Source organism: Triticum aestivum, chromosome 2A (assembly GCF_018294505.1).
Source record: "Triticum aestivum cultivar Chinese Spring chromosome 2A, IWGSC CS RefSeq v2.1, whole genome shotgun sequence".
Lineage (NCBI taxonomy): Eukaryota > Viridiplantae > Streptophyta > Magnoliopsida > Poales > Poaceae > Triticum > Triticum aestivum.
In genome coordinates, this window is record NC_057797.1 from 520,491,153 (window position 1) to 520,513,646 (window position 22,494).

Below are 22,494 nucleotides of genomic sequence, written 5' to 3' on the forward strand. Positions count from 1 at the left end.
ATTTGCCAACCTCAGAAGGTATGATATCAAGCTCAATCCATCAAAGTGCACATTCGGAGTTCCTGGTGGCAAGTTACTCGGTTTTCTCGTTTCCGAGCGAGGGATCGACGCTAATCCAGAGAAGATCGGCACTATTCTCCGAATGAAACGCCCTGTGCGAGTGCACGATGTCCAGAAGCTTACTAGATGCTTGGCCGCATTAAGTCGATTCATCTCACGACTCGGTGAAAAGGCATTGCCTCTTTACCGACTGATGAAGAAGGCAGACAAGTTCGAGTGGACTCCAGAAGCTGATGCAGCGTTTGCCGAGCTAAAAGCTCTGCTCTCCACCCAGCCGGTGCTTGCTGCCCCAATCAGCAAAGAGCCTCTGTTGCTTTATATTGCAGCCACAGGACAAGTTGTCAGTACTGTGCTTACGGTCGAGCGGGAAGAAGAAGGAAAAGCTCTCAAAGTTCAGCGCCCAGTGTATTATTTGTCTGAAGTCTTGACTCCATCCAAGCAGAGATATCCTCATTATCAGAAGCTTGTGTATGGAATATACATGACCACAAAGAAGGTTGCTCATTATTTCTCTGATCATTCCATCACAGTCGTCAGCGACGCTCCACTATCAGAGATTTTGCACAACAGAGATGCAACTGGTCGAGTGGCGAAATGGGCGATTGAACTTCTTCCCCTTGATATCAAGTTTGAGGCAAAGAAAGCCATTAAGTCCCAGGCAATAGCAGATTTCCTCGCCGAGTGGATTGAACAGCAGCAGCTGACTGAAGTTCACTCGGAGCATTGGACCATGTTTTTTGATGGCTCTAAGATGTTGAATGGTTCCGGTGCTGGGGTTGTCCTGGTTTCCCCCAAAGGAGATAAGCTCAGATATGTGCTCCAGATTCACTTTGATTCCTCCAACAATGAGGCAGAGTATGAGGCCCTCTTATACGGATTGCGCATGGCCATTTCACTCGGCGTCCGTCGCCTGATGGTCTATGGCGACTCAGATTTAGTGGTCAACCAAGTGATGAAGGAGTGGGACGTGAGAAGCCCAGCCATGACTGGATACTGCAGTGCGGTGAGGAAGCTGGAAAAGAAGTTCGAGGGGTTGGAGCTTCATCATATACCCCGACTGAAAAATCAAGCAGCTGATGATCTAGCAAAGATAGGTTCCAAGAGAGAGGCCATTCCGAGTGGTGTGTTCTTGGAGCATATACACACTCCGTCAGTCAAAGAAGACCCTTTCACCGAAGAAGCTCCACAGCCCAAGAGTGCCATGGATCCGACTGAGGTTGAAGTCCCAGCAGTGGTCGACTTGGTCATGGAGGTCTTGGTGGTCATTCCCGACTGGACAGTTCCGTATATCGCATATATCCTGAGAAAAGAGCTTCCGGAGGATGAGGAAGAGGCTCGACAGATCGTCCGTCGATCTAAAGCCTTTACCGTAATCAAAGGACAGTTATATAGAGAAAGCGCGACTGGAGTTGGTCAGAAGTGCATAACACCAGAAGAAGGTTGAATCATCCTTAATGATATCCACTCGGGAACCTGTGGTCATCATGCGTCCTCTCGGACCATCGTGGCCAAAGCATACCGAGCCGGATTTTACTGGCCAAAAGCGAATGAGATGGCAAAGGAAATAGTGGATAAGTGCGAGGGATGTCAGTTCTACTCGAATATGTCGCACAAGCCTGCATCAGCTCTGAAGACCATTCCACTCGTCTGGCCTTTCGCAGTATGGGGGTTGGACATGGTCGGTCCTTTGAGAACAGGGCGAAGTGGCTTCACGCATGTGCTGGTGGCAGTCGACAAGTTCACCAAGTGGATTGAGGCTAAACCAATCAAGAACCTTGACGCTGGTGCTGCTGTTAGCTTCATCAGGGAACTGATATTCAGATATGGAGTCCCGCACAGCATCATTACGGATAATGGGTCGAACTTTGACTCAGAAGAATTCAGGGATTTCTGCAACTCTCAAGGCACATGAGTCGACTACGCTTCGGTCGCCCATCCGCAGACGAATGGACAAGCAGAGCGAGCCAATGGCCTGATTCTCAAGGGATTGAAACCCCGACTGATGCGTGATCTCAAGCATGCAGCTGGAGCTTGGGTCGACGAACTTCCCTCGGTGCTTTGGGGACTGCGGACCACACCTAATCGGTTGACCGGAAGAACTCCATTCTTCTTGGTCTACGGAGCTGAAGCAGTCTTGCCGAGTGATCTTCTCCACAATGCTCCTCGAGTTGAGATCTACAACGAAGCAGAAGCTGAACAAGCGCGGCAAGACGCAGTCGACCTTTTAGAGGAAGAAAGGGAGATGGCTCTGATCCGATCGACCATCTACCAACAAGATTTGCGTCGTTTCCACGCCAGAAATGTGAGGGGTCGAGCCTTCCAGGAAGGAGATTTAGTTCTCCGAGTGGATCAGAAGAAACCACACAAGCTTGCTCCTTCTTGGGAAGGACCCTTCATCATCACCAAAGTTCTCCACAACGGGGCGTACCGTCTTTACAACGTCGAACATAATATTGACGAGCCCCGAGCTTGGAACGCGGAACTACTCCGCCCATTCTACACTTAAGTTTATCACTCGGACGAGTTGCAATAAAGTACTCCTGTAGTTCATGGATTTCAAAATAATAGTGTCATAGTTCCTCCATAATTTTTGTCACTTTTTATTTTTGTCCAATAAAATTTTCCCCTCAGTGGGTGACTTAGCCGCGAATTCGTTTCCCCTAAGTTTGTAAAAATCCTTACCGAGTGGTGAGCCAGATTCCCACTCGGAGGCTTAGCTGCGAATCCGTTTCGCCTAAGTTATAAAAATCCTACCAAGTGGTAAGCCAGACTTCCACTCGGAGGCTTAGCTGCAGTCCAAGTACTCGCCTAAGATATAAAAAATCCTACTGAGTGAAGAGCAAACCTCTCACTCGGGGGCTTAGCTGCAGTCCAAGTACTCGCCTAAGATATAAAAAATCCTACCGAGTGGTAAGCCAGACTTCCACTCGGAGGCTTAGCTGCAGTCCAAGTACTCGCCTAAGATATAAAAAATCCTACCGAGTGAAGAGCAAACGTCTCACTCGGGTGCTTAGCTGCAGCCCAGTGCTCGCCTAAGTTATAAAAAATCCTACCGAGTGAAGAGCAAACCTCTCACTCGGGGGCTTAGCTGCAGCCCAGTGCTCGCCTAAGATATAAAATATCCTACCGAGTGAAGAGCAAACCTCTCACTCGGGGGCTTAGCTGCAGCCCAGCGCTCGCCTAAGTTATGAAAATCCTACCGAGTGACGAGCAAACCTCTCACTCGGGGGCTTAGCTGCAGTCCAAGTACTCGCCTAAGTTATCAAAATCCTACCGAGTGACGAGCAAATCTCTCACTCGGGAGGCTTAGCTGCAGCCCAGCGCTCGCCTAAGTGGATTAAGAAATAAGTCGACTGCAGTGAGCGTCTTGCTTTGAACCTGCAAAAGACATTTCGAGCCAAAAGCAATCATATTCAAACACCAAATTCAAGTTCAGATCGATACCTAAAGGAACCGAAAGTGCTCAGGCGCTAAGCCTGTTAAGGTTTATCGGTTACAACTCCACTCGGCATACCGAGGCAAATTTAAAGCGTCGAGCTTAGAAGAAGTTTTTTACCCCTCCTGTGGAGGGCTGGAAGGTGCAACAAACTCATCAAGATCAATTCCATCTGCGATCCGAGTGGCAGCAGCAAGGAAAGTTTCCATAAAGGACCTGAAGTCGTGTTTCTTGGTGTTGGCCACCCGGAGGGCAGCCAGCTTGTCTTCTCGCGCATCTTTGCAGTGGACTCGGGCCAGACACAGAGCAACATCTGCACCGCACCGAGCCGAGGACTTTTTCCACTCCTGCACTCGACCAGGGACAGCGTTCAAACGAGCCATCAGCGACTCGAGGTCGTTCTGGAGTGTCTCCCCGGGCCAGAGCGTTGAGTCGATGCGAGATGTGGCGACCTTCAGCCTTGCAAGATAGTCCACGGCAGCTGCAACACGGGACTCCAGTCGGAAAACATTCATGGCAACTTCGTCGTTCACCGGAGAATTGACGGGGTCAAGGTTTGGTTCCAGCCGGCTAGTCTCTTCTTCAAAGTTTTGACAAAATTCTGCAAGGACGATCACCGAGTCAAGGCAATGGTCGAATGAAAAAAAACCACAGTTGAAAATGATTGTTGAAGGTTTACCTTCAAGCATAAGAAATAGCTTCTTGGCAAGACCACTCAGGAAAACCTCCAGATCATTTTTCTTCCCAAGAACATCTTTCAGAGTAGCATTTTCTTGCTCAAGCTTTGTGACTGAAGCTAACTTCTCGTCAACAAGCTTGATCTTCTCAGCTAGTTCAAGGTCTTTTTTCCTTTGGGCCTCCCTCACCTTACCTGCAAGTTACAGCAAGATCAGATTTTGAAACAAATGAAGGGAAAAAGCAGTCGTTGAGGCCTCACCAAACATACCTTCGGTCTCCTCCTTTGCCTTCGTCAGATTCTCCTAAACCAGCTTCAAATTCAGCTCGAGCTGAATGTGCTTGTTTTCCAGTTCAGTGTAGCGAGCCGCAAGGTCACAGGAGTTCTGCGAAGAACCAATCGACTAAATGTCAAATATAATTCACTTCCGAGTGGAAAAGGAAAAATCACGCGTTTCTAAGACTACAGCCGAATCCAAGCATTCGACCGTAGTCTCGGGGACTACACCCAGTGGGTGCACTTAGCATGCCCCCACCGGTTTGCGAAATCCATTCGCCATAGTCGAATGACGGAAAGACTGAAATTATAAAGCCTAAGGCCGACCGCCAGCAGTCGACCCTAGCCTTGGGGACTACACCCAGCGGGTGCACTCAACGTGCCCCCGCTAACACGGAGTTTAAATCGACACACCCAGTGGGTGATTACTATAAATTCTGGAAAGAAAACAAGCGGTGGTCGACTGACCTGAACATTGCTTTGAAGGGCGGAACTGGCATCGTAAGCTGCCTGGCTCGCATCCCGGATGGTCTTCAACTGCTCCATCATGATCCCTGCCTGGCGTATCGCCTCCTTCGCGGCGCCAGCTTGGTCCTCTGGGACGTGGTGCATCTTGAAGAGGGAGGGCTGCAGAGCACTCATCAGTGGATCTGCGAAGGACACAGTGTGTCGAGTGGTGTTCTCCTCCTCCGCGACCAGAGTCTCAGGCACCGTCACATCCTGGGGCACCCTGCTGGCAGACGCTTTCCTTCTCATTCTGTGCTTCAGCGGTTCCTCATCTTCATCATCATCAGGGAGAGTGATAACAACATTGGATGGAGCTACAGAAAAGAATCAGAATTAGAGATCATGAGTCAGTCGACTAGAAACGGGGTTAAGAGTATAGTACCAGGTTTTGAGGTTGCTGCGTCCTCCATCTCATGATCGTCAGCCCGGGCTGAGGTCTCAGAAGTAGCAGCACTACAACTCCAAAGAGTCAGTCGACTAACTCCAGCGCCAACCAGAGATAAAGTTCACACAAAACAAGAAGACTTAAGCAACATGATTACCCTGATATGGTGGGGATGGACACCTTCATCTTCGGCAGGTGCTTGGTCGGCTTTGACGGGGCCGCCCTGGGCTGCTTCGACGCCTTTTCAGTCAGCGCCGGAGAGGTGGTCCGAGGACGCTTGGTCGACTGTGTAACAGTCGCAACCCCCTTGCCACATTCAGTCGCAGGGTCATGGACAAGTTTCGACCGCCTTTCCGAGCGCGGTGGTGCGACCTCCTCCTCCTCCTCCTCTTCCTCGTCCTCACCATCATCATCATCATCGTCATCATCGTCATCATCATCATCATCATCCTCAGCGGCGTCCGAGTCCCACTCCTCCTCCTGGCTCTCGCCCCCGCTCGCTTCTCCCTCCTCAGTCGGAGCCTGTGCTCCGTTGGGCATCGAGTACAGCTCAGTGAGGGCCTGATAGACATCAATACAAAGATCAGTCGACCGATCGGCAGAGAAAACAGAAATAAATGTGACGAGAATACAATGGGAAGTGGAGCAGACATACCTTGTTTGGATCACTGTGGCAGTCCAGTGGAGGAATCCTTCTGGCTCCGCGAGGGTTATCCTTGTTCCCAGTAACGGCGGCCATCCACCTTTCCAGAGTGGCATCGGCGACTATTTCTGGATTGACCCGAGTCACATCCTCAGTCCCGCAGTACAACCACATGCAATGGCTCCGGAACTGAAGAGGCTGGATACGACGCCTAAGGAAAACCTCCAGGAGATCCATACCCGTCACTCCCTCCCGAACCAACTGAACTACACGCTCCATCAGCATCTTCACGTCAGCTTTCTCCTCCGGAATCACCTTCAGAGAGGAGGGCTTGTTCACTCGGCCCATGGTGAACTGAGGGAGTCCACTCGACTGCCCTGGCGTCGACTGATCCTGGCAGTAGAACCAGGTCGACTGCCAGCCTCTGACTGACTCGGGAAATGTCATGGCTGGGAGGGTGCTCTTGTTCCTCACCTGGATCCCCAGACCCCCACACATTTGGACAACTCGGGTTTTTTCGTCGCCTGGGCTCGCCTTCTTCACGGTCTGAGAGCGACACGTGAATATGTGCTTGAACAAACCCCAATGCGGTCGACAACCCAGGAAACTCTCACACATGGACACAAACGTGGCAAGATAGGCGATAGAATTCGGGGTGAAGTGGTGGAGTTGCGCTCCAAAGAAGTTCAAGAAACCACGAAAGAAAATGCTCGGCGGCAAAGAAAATCCGCGGTCGACATGGGTAGCCAGAAGCACGCACTCACACTCTTCTGGCTGGGGCTGCCACTCTTTCCCCGGAAGCCTCGCAGCTCCATGAGGGATCAGGCCCTCGTTGGCCATGTCGAGGAGATCCTTCTCCGTGATGGTCGACTGGATCCAATCTCCCTGGACCCAGCCTTTCGGCAGGCGAGATCTAGACGAAGACCCGCCACGACTGGTGGATCTCCCCTTTGCCTTCTCCGTCGCCGACGCCTTCTTCGCGCGTTCCAACGCCGCCGTCTTCTCCTTGACCATGGCTGCCGGCGGGACGCGCGAGGGGAAGTTGTGCGGAGGCGAGAGCGAGCGCGTTGGGCGGAGACGAAGGGAGCAGAGAGAGAATGCTGAGGCACTGTTCAAAAAACCCTCGCCGGGCGCATTTATAAGATCCCTTCCGAGTGGATGACAGGTGGGCCCGGTCGATCTAATCATATCCTGAACAGTTACGCGGACGCGATACGTGGCGAAAAAAGCGGCGCGGGGATCGAGGCGTCTATGCCCTGTCCCGTCCGAACACCGCGGTCCGCCCCGCTTCGCGCGCTTCCCCAAATTTCGCATCCCGCGGAATCCGCGAACGGCAGATCGGTCTGCCAAACGCGGGATTTCCTGCGATCCGTCGCTCGGAAATCGGCGAAGCCCAAAGGATCACTCGACGAAGGAAAAGAATGGATCGAGTCGACTGAAGAAAAGTTGCTCACTTTCAACAAAGAGATTTTTTGGTTCAAAACAACGCACGACCAGTATGCGAAGGCTAATCGGAAACAGCATCAACTCCTTCATCACTCAAGCCTCAATCCATTCGGGGGCTAATGATGGAGTCATGTACCTAGGGTAGGGTCACAGACCTGATCTAAGTACCCTGCCCGAGGACATCCTTAGAAGAGATCACCTTCCAGTCGACCTACGAGGGACTCACTCGACTGACTTGAAGGACTCGACCACGAAGACTCACTCGACCACCAGAAGGTCAAGAGGCACTCTGCACTGCAACGGTCTGTAATTAAGTAGACTTTATGATAGTAAAGACACTTTATGTGGGGCGTTACCAGTAACGCCCCGGACTTAACGCACCTTAAACCCTCTCCTACGTGGGCTGGCTGGGGTCCTGGCGCACTCTATATAAGCCACCCCCCTCCACAGGTAGAAGGGTTCGGCACCTTGTAATCCATATACACATAATCCACTCGACCGCCTCCGGGCTCCGAGACGTAGGGCTTTTACTTCCTCCGAGAAGGGCCTGAACTCGTACATCTCTTGTGTTTACAACCTCTCCATAGCTAGGACCTTGCCTCTCCATACCTACCCCCCACTCTACTGTCAGACTTAGATCCACGACACCTGTCCGAGGTGCCGGGCTAGCCACTCGTCACGGATATTGTGCTTGAAGGCTGCTAGGGCCTCAGCGTCCGGACAGTCGACTATTTGATTTTTCTTTGTTAGGAACCGTGTCCAGAATTTCCTGGTCGATTCATCTGGCTGCTGAATTACGTGACTTAGGTCATCGGCGTCTGGGGGTCGCACATAAGTGCCCTGGAAATTGTCGAGGAATGCGGCTTCCAGGTCCTCCCAACAACTGATTGATCCTATTGGCAAGCTGTTGAGCCAATGCCGAGCTGGTCCTTTAAGCTTGAGTGAGAGGTATTTGATAGCATGAAAATCGTCGCCGCGGGCCATGTGGATATGAAGGAGATAATCCTCGACCCATACCGCAAGGTCTGTTGTGCCATCATATGATGCGATGTTTACGGGTTTGAAACCCTTGGGGATTTGATGATCCATTACTTCGTTTGTAAAGCACAGTGGGTGTGCGGCGCCTCTGTACTGGGCGATATCACGACGTAGCTCCAACGAGCTTTGTCTATTGTGTTCGGCCCTGCCAAATTTGTGGCCGGCGTGACGGTTACCGTCTCGAGCCGTGGGGTGCCGACGCGATCCGTAGATCGATCGTGTTTGCCTTGCCTTGTCCTCCAACATATCTCGTAAGTCCGGTGCATATTCCCGTGCCTTGGTACAGGGTGCGGCTTGAGTGGAGGGCCAGGAGGCCTCTTTGTCGCGGCCACGAGGTGGCCGGTCGGCCACATCAAGTGCTTCCTCTAATTGGGGTAGCAACCTGCGCTTTGGGTAGCTCTTGGAGGGGCGTTCGAGTTTATGCTCTTCGGCCGCAAGGACTTTAGTCCATCTGTCAACTAGCAAATCTTGATCAGCTCTGAGCTGTTGCTGTTTTTTCTTGAGGCTTCTTGCTGTGGCCATAAGCCTGCGTTGGAAACGCTTTTGCTCAACGGGATCCTCTGGTACGACGAATTCATCGTCGTCGAGGCTTGCCTTGTCTTCGGAGGGAGGCATATAATTATCGTCCTCAACCTCTCTGTCTGCCGCTCTCTCATGAGGGCTGGTTTCTCCATCCTCCTGTGCTAAACCTTGCTGGAGGGGGTTTTCTTCGGCACTCTCCGGAGTATTATTATCTCCTGTGCTGGAATCACCGTTTTTGTGTTGGCGGGATTTTGAGCGGCGCCGCTGACGCCGGCGCTTGGGCTGTTTCTTGGAGGGGTCATCCTTCGCTGTTCCATCGCCCTCTCCCTCTTTTGGGGTGTCCACCATGTATATGTCATATGACGAGGTGGCTTTCCAGGGCCTAGTAGGCGCTGGTTCTTCATCATCTCCTTCATCGGCGTCCATACCGTCGATGTCTTTGGAGTCGAAGTCGAGCATGTCGGTTAAGTCGTCGACAGTGCCTACAAAGTGGGTGGTAGGTGGGTTTTGAATTTCTTCATCATCCGTACCCCAACCTTGCTGACCGTAGTCCGGCCAGGGCTCTCCTGATAAAGAGAGAGACTTCAGTGACTTCAGGATATTGCCAAAAGGCGAGTGCTGAAAGATGTCTGCGGCAGTGAACTCCATGATCGGCGCCCAATCGGATTCGACTGGCAGGGGTGCGGAGGGTTCGGAGTCCGGAGAGGAGTCCGGCTCCTTGGAGTCACGAGCCTCGCAGAGTACGGGGCTGGTGTTCGGCTCAATCGCCGTTTGGATCGCAGCCCCCGAGGTGGCGTCCAACCGCCCATCCTCGATTGGCGCGGTCGGCTCCGAACTAAGGGTCGGAGCCAATGCGGGTGCGGCCTCGAGGGCACTGTTCGGCGGCAGAGTTAGATCATGATTGTCGGGACAGTGCGGCGCGCTCGGCAATGGTTCGAATCCGTCGAAGATCAAGTCCCCGGGGATGTCAGCCGTGTAGTTTAAACTTCCGAATCTGACCTGACGGCCAGGGGCGTAGTTTTCGATCTTCTCTAGATGGCCAAGTGAATTGGCCCGCAGTGCGAAGCCGCCAAAGACGAAGATCTGTCCGGGGAGGAAGGTCTCACCCTGGACTGCATCGCTATCGATGATCGTAGGAGCCATCGAGCCTGACGGCGGCGACACAGAGGAACTCTCAATGAAAGCACCAATGTCGGTGTCAAAACCGGCGGATCTCGGGTAGGGGGTCCCGAACTGTGCGTCTAGGTCGGATGCTAACAGGAGGCAAGTGACACGAAGTTTTACCCAGGTTCGGGCCCTCTCGATGGAGGTAAAACCCTACGTCCTGCTTGATTAATATTGATGATATGGGTAGTACAAGAGTAGATCTACCACGAGATCAGAGAGGCTAAACCCTAGAAGCTAGCCTATGGTATGATTGTTGATGTGTATGTTGTCCTACGGATTAAAACCCTCCGGTTTATATAAACACCGGAGAGGGTTAGGGTTACATAGAGTCGGTTACAATGGTAGGAGATCTGAACATCCGTATCGCCAAGCTTGCCTTCCACGTCAAGGAAAGTCCCTTCTGGATACGGGATGGAGTCTTCAATCTTGTATCTTCATAGTCCAGGAATCCGGCTGAAGGTATAGTTCGGCTATCCGAACACCCCCTAATCTAGGACTCCCTCAGGGACTAAATCTAGACTCCGCCAAGAATTGAGGGACGAAAAGTATACTTTTTTTTGCGAGAGGAACTGATAGTACCCTCGGTAGGGTGGCGAGTGTTGCCGCCATTGGGCAGTGATGGTACAGAAAACCGAGAGTACTCTCGGATGGAAATATTGCAAGGCCTTAATGATTATCCGGTGAACCAATCATATAGTCACTGAATGAGTTTACACTCGGATTTTGTATGCATCTTGTAAAAATTGAGAAAGAGTCTACAAACATCATGAATGTTCTCAATGTCTAATTCTGTAATGCATTTGATGCAATGTGATTACGGGTAACATAATAGCAATCTATGTTCCCTTTTTCTTAAATGGTCCAATAAAAGTGAGAAGTATGAGTGGTAGTTCCATAAGTTTAATCTGCTTTAAGTTGTAATGTATTCCCTGCTTGTTGTAACTAGGTTATGCTTGGACAACCTTTCATATGTACTCCCTCTGTTCCTAAATATAAGTCTTTGGAGTGATTCCACTATGGACCACACACGAAGCAAAATGTGTGAATCTATACTTAAAATGCATCTATATACATCCGTATGCGGTTCATAGTGAAATCTCTACATAGACTTATATTTAGGAATGGAGGGAGTATAATGCAGCGTCTGAACAGCTAATCTGCTTTCAACTTTAATGGATTTCCCTACTTGCTGTCACTGATAAGCGACGTTCTCAGTTACATGTGAACCTGTCCTAGCCATTTTACAGAAAAAGTCAGCAGAAGGGGCACCAGCCTACCTGGCACCACAGAGGATTGCCTCAGGCAGCGCGCCATGGGTGCGCCCCAGCCCCTAGTTACACTAGTTATAGTCATGAAATCATGTGGTACTTCAGATGTCGGCGAACTCGTCATCTTTGACTTCATCTACCCACTCAACCTGAGAATAATCCGTGCATTTCATCAAGTCCGTCAGGCCGGTAAGGTCTTCTAGATAGGTTGGTTCATTGATCGCCTGCATCACAAAATCCAGTCCTCTACTCATGTATTCTCACAATACCTGCCATTTGTTTTGCACGAGATCAAGTGAATGAATAAACAGTATGGGTTTGGGTTTCAGCAAAATTTAGAAAACATTGTTTCGAATCATATATAGAACTAAAGAGTTTGCTTACCGCGTTGGAACATGCAACGCATCTGCTTGAGGCATATCCCAAGAGGGTTAATAAGTTGTACTGCGATATTGATCCCCGTATCTGGTGCGGCAACAGATCAAATGGACGCTCACTGGTCGCGCCAGAAGTATCTCCTGGAGCATGTATCCTGCATAAGATGGGAATCAACTATCAGTTCACATTGCCTTCTCATCATGAATGCATCTGTCGTCTTACATAGAAACCATATAGTACACGAGTTCATGCTGTCCAGCTTCCAAGTGTTCAGCTGCTTAGCCATCTGGATGATTTAAGATTCTTGCGAAGAGGTCTGCAGCATACCCAGATGCAATGGAGGCCAGTCCAGGTCGTGTTACTGTGCACTGTTGGTCCAGTGTTCGGTTGGAGACTGACTGCATCAAAAGATCATTAAAACATATCATGGTTGTACGTAGTAGATAGCACATTGAGGAAACAAGTGCAACTCAAAAATCTCTGGCAACAAACGTTACATCAACTGGAGCAATAACGTCGTTGCAAAAGTAACAGCCCAGCCTTTGACGGCGAAGAACATCTTCTGCAGACAGCTTAGTTGTGGCAGCAACCACATTTGAAGTTTCAGAATATGTTCCTGGACCAGCTCCGTGTCGCATGGCAAGGTAGCTATCAAATCCTAGGGCTGCAGTAATAGCAATCTGCAGTTTGACATGAGGCATTGGATTTAGAACTTCCAATGTGTATATTATTCAAGAATATGGACATAGTTTACCTTGTTTTCATTCGCACGGAGAAGTGTTGGAAGCCACCTGCTTTCCCTTGTGTCAGTCAACAAGAACACAACATCATGCGTTGCTACTAACTTCTGGAGACGCTTGCAATTATCAAGCACACCAGCTGCTTTCTTAGATGACACTGGATGAGGAGCGGCGCACACGTGACCCCCTCGCATCGCCTCCCTGGGCGACGCCAGGGGGCCAAAAAACCAGCGCCGCCAGCAGCCTCCCTCGGCCATTCTCCTGCCGCCGCTGCCGCCGGCGAGGTCCGCGGTGGCGGCGGGCCCGGTGCCAAGGCGCTAGGACGGGCGTATCTGCCGCGGGATCCCCTTGAGGCGGCAGGGGCGTCTCTTGTGGTGCGCTCGTGGGCAGTAGGCAGGGCGGCGCCCCTAGCCTGGGCGACGGCGGGCAGCGGTCCAAGACGGCGATGGGCTTCCCTTCGTGCATGGATGGTGGCATCACTCCATGGATGAACTGGTGGATGGCTCTGCCTGAAGATGGGTCACGGCGGCCGCGGATCTGGCGTCCCGTCCAAATCCACCACGGCGTGGTCTTGGCTGGCCGATGGTGCATGGAGGGACCGGTGAGGGTATGGAGGATCTCTACCAGAGTACCAGTAGCGGCTTACGTCTTCATGGCGAGACTCTGCGCGGTTCTAGCCAGCCACGAGATCAGGACGACACGGCTTCCGGTGAAAATCGTGCCTGACTGCGGTCTTGGCGGACGATGGCGGCATCTCTGATGTCGTTTCCTTCTCGAGGCATCGTTGTTGCAGGTCACGTCAACCTGATCGGGAGGTTCCGGGGGAAACCCTAGATCTGGGTCTACCGGATCGAACGATGTTGACGTTTTGATGTTGTTCTCCTTTCTGGGGGTATCGTTTTGGACCAAGTGTTGGCTGGAGGGGACAAGAGGAGGAGCGGTGTTTCATTTTGTCCATTGATGACGACGGATCTCGGCGGCGTGGCACAGTGGAGACTCGGCGCCTGATGAGCGGAGATGGACTCACGCAGGAGGGTGACGCTGCCTGGCGTCGTGGTGGCGTTGGTGGCAGCTAGACCGGGCAAGGTTGATGCAGCAGTACAACTCTGAAGATGGATTGGTGGCAGGTGGCTACGGCGGCCTCATACCCGACAGGCATCCTGGTTGAGGAGCACGCCGAACTGGTGGGTGCCCATACCCGGTAGGTGTCCTGGTTGGAAACTCAAGTCTTAGATGTTAGGTTTGGCTACGAGGTCTGTTTGGTATTAGGCCTAGACTTTCAGTGCCCCTTCATCAACTAGATAGGAATAACGACGGATGTTGCTTAGCCGGTGGCTTTAGTCTTACTGTTGTATGACTTTGTAAGGTCTTGTGTCAATAATTAATAAAATGACTATATGCATCGTCCAGATGCAGAGGCCGGAGGCCGTCCTCCTTTTCTAAAAAAAAAGATGACACTAGATGCCCTGGCATCGGTATTTCCATTTGAATTCCTTCAGTCTCCTACAAGGCAGAAATTGAGATGAAAATGTTCTAAAAAATTGAAGTACTGTTTTGAGAGGAAGTGAAAACTCACCGCTGATGATTATCTCTCTTTTAGATGCGTGCATATTGCTGTTGCTTTCGGGACATCACGGTCACCAAATGTGTAAAGTGATTGCCTTGCCAACACACCAACACTACCGCTGTCAACCACTGTCAGCTTCCGAACACCATAATCCTGACAAGTTGGTATCCAGCATGATTAACAAGATGTTCTGTGAGTATACTCTATAGTTCAACATAAAAGTAGCATCAACCATAACACTAACCATAAGAATGCGAGCTACATCACACCCAAGAGTTCCAGCACCTAAAATTAGACATCGAACACTAGACAACTTCCCAGAATTTACAGGGAAGCTGACAGGCAATGTCAAACAAGTGTCCAGCTTAATCACATTATTAGAAGCACCTGTAAGGTCCTTCAAATATGTTGGTTGGTTGATGGCTTTCATAATAAAATCCAATCCTTCTCTTCTATATTCAGACAATACCTGCAATGTTTAGGAAGGAGAAGCATCAGAAAATATACAGAATTCTTATAATATACTGTTAGGTGTGCTATAATCTGGAACGTCAAAATCAATAAAAAAATCTTATAATATAACGCCATGTGTCCTATAATATACTAGCACCATTGGAACATGCAGTACAATCGTTTGAGGAATTGCCTATCACAGTTGATAAAGCACACTCTAGGAGTGATCCTTGCATCTGATGCGGCAATAAACCAAGCCAATGTTCAGTGTCCATACAAGCAATATCTCCTGGAGCATGTATCCTGCAAGAGGTGTGAATTATGATACAATCCTTGAGGCACAATGTACATGGACTGTAAGTTTCCTTTACTTTTAGGGTTGAGGCGCCTATTTACATGGGCTCTTGGGGGATGTAGCACACATTACCCTTCCTTTCCAGTCCAATTAAACTAAATATCAAAACGTGCAAGCAATCAAATCTGGATCTCAAGGACTCAACTTTTCATTCAAGAACACTTAAAAAAAGTTTCAACTCATGACATTAAAATTTCAACTCCAAAGAGGCAAAACAAAAAAGGCATTGGATATGGCAACTTGCTCCTCGGGAAAATATCTGGTGCCAGGACCTGTCGGTGTTCTGGGAACGAGGGTCCTCAGACTTGCCTGCCTGCGGCCCACGGCATGGCCAAGCCAGTAGGCCATACGGCCCATCTTCACCAACAAAGCTTCCAAGACCCTCGCGAGGGTCCAAGTCTCGCGGGGCGGATGACGCAAGACCTCCTCTAGAGTAGCCTAGCCAGGCAGACTCACGAGGAGCGGAGATATCAAGGCGGGGCAAACCTCATGAGGCTCTCGTGACGTGAGCCATGACGCACGACACCAGGCGGGCGCCAGGGAGGCGCCAGCGCGCGCAGCGTCCTTGTTTCCTCTTTGGTGCTAAGGAGGCCAGCGCAGGCGAAGAGTACTGAAGCATCAGGCAAATGTTGCTATCTCGGTGCAACAAGACCAAGACCAGGAGGACGGTAAGACAGAGGTCATCGTGGAGCCCAAGACGGCGTCACCACCAGAGCTTTTCGCAGGCGAAGACCACTTTTGTTAGGATAGCTTGTACTAGTTGTCCCCCTTTAAATTTGCCCTCCGTTGTTGGCTCCCTTCCCGCTCGATATTTGGGAAGAGGACCAGGGCCTATATAAGTAGAGCTAGCCACCATAGTAGGGGGGCGGGGGCTGAGCTGAGCTGAGCTGATCGCATCTCATCTCATCTCATCTCGTCTCATCGTAGCTTGATCCAATCCGATCGAGAGCCTACTCACAAGAACACCTCAACCTCAGGAGGCTGTTCTTCCCTTGTATTGTTCATCTTCTACCCTGGAGGCAATCCACCACCACCACACTGGAGTAGGGTATTACACCACAACGGTGGCCCGAACTAGTATAAACCTCGTGTCTTTCTGTGTTGCGAGTTCGTCGAGTCCGTCCGCGAGATCTTAGCGTGCTAGGGCGTAGATTGGTGGGAAGGAAAGACTTCGCGTGCACCCCAGTGTTCGAACCTTAAGGGTTTGTCGGAACCCCACATCCGACATTTGGGGCGCCAGGTAGGGGTGCGCCGGAGCTCCTCCTCCATTGACCAGCTCGTCGACGCTCCTCAGCCACGATGTCCGGCGAATCAAGGGTCGGCTCCGACCGCTGGGCAACCTGGCCAGCCCGGGCAGCGCCGCCTGCCCATGAAGGTCTCGACCCCCCACTCCAGGCGGCACGGGCGCTGCTAAACCCCGCCGGGCGCAGGCAGCACGGCCAGGCATCGTCCACCCTCACCCCACGGCAGGTACGGGCCACCGCAAGAGCGGCGAGCCATGCCGCAGCAACGACGCCGCACTCACGGCGGGAACAAGCAAACATGCGGGCAGCACTCACCGTGGCAAGGGAGCTACTATGGTGCAGGCTGATGGAAAGCGGTCGGGACACACTGCTGCAGCGTGTTGCCGAGCTGCTGGATGCAGCGGTGTCGGGAGCACCACCCTTCTGCTATCGACTTCCTCCCCAGGCTACTGCAGGGCCGTGCGGCGAACCTCACCACATCCGCGCGCCATCAACTACGCCCGGGGGCTTCATCAACATCAGCACGACCAGCGGCGTAGGGGGCTCCAACTCCCCCATGCCGCCCGCGACGGGCGCGGGCACAAGCGTCGCCCCCACGGTCCCAGCCGGATGCCGTGCTGTCATCCCCAAGGCGCCACCATGGGCCGAGCAACATGGAGCGTGGGGCACCATGGTGAGGTGTTCGGGGTGATGGCCCCGGAAGCCTACCTGCCCCGCATGATGGACCAAGGGTACACACCAGAGGACGACCCTGGCTCGTTCATTGGAGAAGATTGGGGAGAGGGGGCGCTAGGAGTCGAAGCCTTCCAAGAACCAACGGAGAACCACAACAATTGCGCTGACAACGACAACTACAGGGTACCGCTAATCTCTTAGGAACATGCTTATGCTAACCATGGGTTGCAGATGAATCAGGTTGCAGCGTCGATCGACGACCCTGGCACGGCGGCACCCGTTCCAACAAGGGAGACACACTGGGGGCCGCCGGGAGGGAGCCAGGAGCAAGGCCCCTCCCCAAGGCACGCGAAACCAGGGGACACCCGGAGGTAGGCCCTCTGCCGGGATGGCTTCTACAACCCTTCCCCCGGCAGAGGACCCGTGGTCGCCGAGGGAACCGCTGGCGTCCCCTTTCCCTCTTTTGTGTCGTCCTGGTGACCGGTCGGCTCAAAGGAGGTCGAGGGTGGCGCAAGGCGGGGCCCTCGTCTGGCGATATTAAGCAAGGCCGGTACCTGTGAAGAAGGCCCGGTGCCTGTGAAGCTCGCCGCCCATGACACTCTCATGTAATAATGAGTTGGGGCTGTTGATACGTCTCCAACGTATCTATAATTTTTGATTGCTCCATGCTATATTATCTACTGTTTTGGACTATATTGGGCTTTATTTTCCACTTTTATATTATTTTTGGGACTAACGTATTAACCGGAGGCCCAGCCCAGAATTGTTGTTTTTTGCCTATTTCAGTGTTTCGGATAAACAAAATATCAAACGCAGTCCAAACGGAATAAAATCTTCGGGAAAATGATTTTCTCACCGAACGTGATCTAGGAGACTTGGACCCTACTCCAGGGGGTCAAAGAGGAGGTCACGAGGGTGGGGGGCGCCCCCCTAGGGCGCGCCCCTTGCCTCGTGGGCCCCTCGGTGCTCCACCGACGTACTCCTTCCTCCTATATGTACCTACGTACCCCCAAACGATCAGAACAGGAGCCAAAAACCTAATTCCACCGCTGCAACTTTCTGTATCCACGAGATCCCATCTTGGGGCCTGTTTCGGAGCTCCACCGGAAGAGGGCCGTCATCACGGAGGGCTTTTACATCATCATAGCCTCTCCGATGAAGTGTGAGTAGTTTACCTCAGACCTTCGGGTCCATAGTTAGTAGCTAGATGGCTTCTTCTCTATTTTTTGGATCTCAATACAAAGTTCCCCCCTCTCTTGTGGAGATCTATTCGATGTAATCTTCTTTTTGCGGTGTGTTTGTTGAGACCGATGAATTGTGGGTTTATGATCAAGTCTATCTATGAATAATATTTGAATCTTCGCTGAATTCTTTTATGTATGATTGGTTATCTTTGCAAGTCTCTTCGAATTATCCGTTTGGTTTAGCCAACTAGATTGGTAGTTCTTGCCATGGGAGAAGTGCTTAACTTTGGGTCGGATCTTGCGATGTCCTTACCCAGTGACAGAAGGGGCAGCAAGGCACGTATTGTATCGTTGCCATCAAGGATAACAAGGTGGGGTTTATTTCATATTGCATGAGTTTATCTCTCTACATCATGTCATCTTGCTTAAGGCGTTACTCTGTTTTTAACTTAATACTCTAGATGCATGCTGGATAGCGGTCGATGAGTGGAGTAATAGTAGTAGATGCAGAATCATTTCGATCTACTTTTCACAGACGTGATGCCTATATACATGATCATGCCTAGATATTCTCATAACTATGCTCAATTCTGTCAATTGCTCATCAGTAATTTGTTCACCCACCGTAGAATACTTATACTCTTGAGAGAAGCCACTAGTGAAACCTATGGCCCCCGGGTCTATTCTCATCATATCAATCTCCATCACTTTAATCTTGCTTTTCTTTTTTACTTTGCTTTTACTTTTTACTTTGCATCTTTATACCAAAAATACCAAAAATATTATATCTATCAGATCCCACTCTCGTAAGCGACCGTGAAGGGATTGACAACCCCTAATCGCGTTGGTTGCGAGTAGCTATCTCTTTGTGCAGGTACGAGGGACTTGAGCGTGGCCTCCTAGTGGATTGATACCTTGGTTCTCAAAAACTGAGGGAAATACTTACGCTACTCTGCTGCATCATCCCTTCCTCTTCGGGGAAAACAAACGCAAGCTCAAGACGTAGCAGCTGTACACACCCCGGAGTCTCAGGAGCGCCGGCCTCGGGCCCTGGGGCTTCCTCCCACGCCTAGTGGCAGCACTTAGCTCCGCGCTGGTGAGAAGACTTGAAGACCCGAAGACTAGACTAGGTGTTAGACGCGACCTTTTGCTTTGGATCTCTCTTTCTGTGGCTTTGCTTTCTGGATCTGGATTTAAGTTGAAGCTGAATTTTTATCGATGCGCGCGGGGGGTGCCTTTTATCGTTCGAGCCATTTCTTGCCTTCTGGATCTCGTTTGGTTTGGGACTCATGTCCGTCGCCTTTCCCTCGCAAAGCTCCTCGCGAGCCGGACTGCGCAAAGTGCACGCTCGTCAAGCACGCGCTAGCACTGCGCCTGGTGCTCACCTCTTACGGGCCCCCCTCAAACGAGGCGATAAGCTCCGCAGGATTCTCAGGAACTTGTCGCCTCATGACCCAGCCCTAAGCTGGCGCTGACTAAGGTAAACCACGTCAGGGAACTCACCCCCATCTTCATGAGGTCACGAGGACACATACCCACATCTCATAGGAAAGTAAAAATGCAATTTGCTTACATGAGGGGCTCCCCCTCTCAAAATGCTCTCACAAAGTCTTCCAAGGGCCACGCCTGAGTTTTGTGTGCAGGATGAAACAACAGGCAAACATGGGATCAGCCAGAGATATCACTCGCTACATCACCCGCGGGCACGTCACTCGCGTCGTCGTCATCTTCGTCGGTGTCGCCGCCGTCATCGGCGACGCCCCCATCACCGTCATCGACCACGTCACCTTCATCTGCGACGACCACCACCGCGTCATCCTCCAAGGTGAAGGCCCTGACCAACACGTCGACATGGTCGTCTACCCAACGCGCCAGGTCGCCCCGGATGGCCGTGGGTACGGGGGCAATGGCGGCGTCGAAGTCAAAGTTGGGGTCGACATTCAGAAGGTGGCTGAAGATACAGGAGAAGGTGCGCTGAAGCAGGCCACGACCCCTCTCCTCCACAAGCTGTCGAGCTCAGGAAGATTGAGCCTCCAGGCGCGTCACCACCTCAGTGAAGAAGGTCAGGTGGCTGGCATAGTCATTCAAGTGAGGGGCCAGGGCATTCTCGACGCAGATGTAACCCAGGGCGGTGTTGGCCCTGTTCCGAAGGTCTTGAAGCATAGGAGCATGCTCACGCTCCAGCGTTCGGCGTTGGAGCACTTCCTCCCTGTTTTGTCGTGCGACGACCTCGGTGTCGTCAACTCGTCTCCGGAGGGAAAGCAGCTCGGCGCGGGCGGATGCTAAGTCCGCCTGCGCCATAACCAGGGCGGCGGCTGTGGCCTCCGCACGCCTCTCGGCCTCGTCCAACCTGGGCCTGAGGGTGGCGGCCCTGCCCGCACCCTCCGGACGGGCGAGCTTCAGCTTCAAGTCGCACCTGCCCTCCAGATCTGCGTGAACCTCGGCCACCCGACGATTGATCTCCTCCTCGACTCTGGCCTCGTGGGCCCCGACGGCATCTTCTGCTTGAGCAACTTGACATTCCCTTGTCTCCAGTCGCTTGAGCTCGAGGCTGCGCTCCACGGCTTCCAGGGCCAGCGCCTCCTCGCACTGCCGGACCTCCTCTTCCTCCACAGGCGCCCCCCTCAGCGATGCAAGAGCGGCCCCGTGTGCCTCCACCTGCTGCTCAAGGGACGCGCTCCAGGCCTGAAGCCCCCATGCACGCTCCTCCGCAGCCTCGCGACGACGATCGGCCTCGCGAGCTTCTTCCAAAGCTCGCGAGCGGGCCTCATTGGCAATCTTGAGGGACGCCTCGACCTTCGCGTTCTCGAGGTCGTGCTGATAGCGACCAAGGTTGATGGCCACTCGCAGCTTGCGCCGCTCCTCTACCAACCGAAGACCTTCAGCCTCAAGATGCGAGTCGACACCAGCAAGCTCTTCACCGAGGCGGCTCATCGCGCCCATCGCCTCCTGGAAGATTTCGTGACGGACTACGCTGCACCCGCGCTCGAGCTTGAACGCTTGACCCGCCTCATCCTCCACCTCGGGGGCGGCGGGTGGAGCATCAAGTGGCGCGGCACCTCCCGGTTGAGGGCCAGGGGCTGGCGCCGTGCCCGACGTCAACCCATCCTCACGAGGAGCCCAGGCTGATCGAGGCTCGCTGCTTGAAGAGGAACCGAAGACCGAGGTCAGCCAGCGACTACTCGTGAGCAGAGGAGGAGCCTTGGGCACGCTCGTCAAGCTTCATGCCAGACCGTGGGCGAAGGGCGGCCAAACCACGGACTCAGCACATCCCGAGGGCGGGGACGCCCCTCCGACCGACCCTGCTCCAGGGGCGGCAAGCAGGCCAGGAACGCTCAATGCCGACGGGGGAGTTGATGAAGGAGGAGGCTGCCTCTCGGAAGATGCAACAACTTCAGCAGAAGGAGCCCTGGAGGACATGCATCAGGATAAGAAGACCACACGCAAAAAGCCACAGTGACAAGATACTTACGCGTTAATAGCGATGTACTTCCGTTGCTTCAACGACCCGAAGATATTGCTGCCGCCGGGGGACCCCTTCCTCTTGCGGAGCTCCTCGAAGTCCACACAAAGGCGACCGAAGCACTGGACGTGACGGCCGGTGCGCGGCGGAGCCGAAGAAGACCCAAGAGGGGTGGCCTCAGGGGAGCCGGTCTGAGGCGAACAGCCCAGCTCCTTCCCATCGCGACCTCCCGAGGCTCCTGGAGCCTCAGCCTCGGGAGCCACATGCCGCATCTCCTCGGCAACCGACGCCTCAGGAAGGGGGTCGCAGGCCCCCGAGGACGACGCCCCCGGATCACCACCCGACATGTGCTCCTCAGCACCTGAGCCGCCGGCCCCCGTCACAGCTCGCTCCCCCGGACCGTCACCTGGGCGAGCCCGGCGTCGGCGGTGAAGAAGGGGACAACAATGACGGGGTTCTCGCGGGGCCCCACCAAGCCGACTGGGCGCAACCCCCACTCATCAAAGGAAGGCATGTTCGCGGCAAAGGTGACTTTGTTCTCGCAGCGGTACAACATGCAGTTGTTCCTGGGCATCTTGTCTGGCAGAGGGACACCTGATAGGACCGTGAGCATTGTCTGCTGCGCAGCAAGAGGAAGCCCCTCCTCCTGAAACCTCATGTTGTCCTGTCTGCTGAGCAAGTCCCACATTGGGCGAGAGTGGTGCTGGAGTGGAGCAATTCGACGCCTAACGAACTCCTTCACCACCATGGGCGCAGTCACGCCGAGGTCCTTCAACCATCTCAGCCTGGCCCAGACGGGGGCAAGGCAGGGGCTCGTGAGCTTCTGATGACCCCAGTCGGAGTTTGGAATAGCAGGCCCCACCGGAGCTTGGAGCAGAGGGTTGAGCACGCCTGCGTCAACAAACACCCATCGCGTACGGAACTCGCTCATGGATGAAGGGAGCTTGAAGTCGATCCCCACGCCTGCCGTCGCAGCCATGGCCTGGAAAGCCACGCACCCTGAGCTCTGCC

General features: G+C 52.9%; 1 pseudogene; it reads right to left on the reverse strand.

Annotated features, from left to right (window-relative positions):
- Positions 1–11,525: 11,525 nt before the first annotated feature.
- LOC123185491 (ubiquitin-like modifier-activating enzyme atg7) overlaps positions 11,526–22,494 on the reverse strand; it is a 95,118-nt pseudogene continuing 84,149 nt past the window's right edge.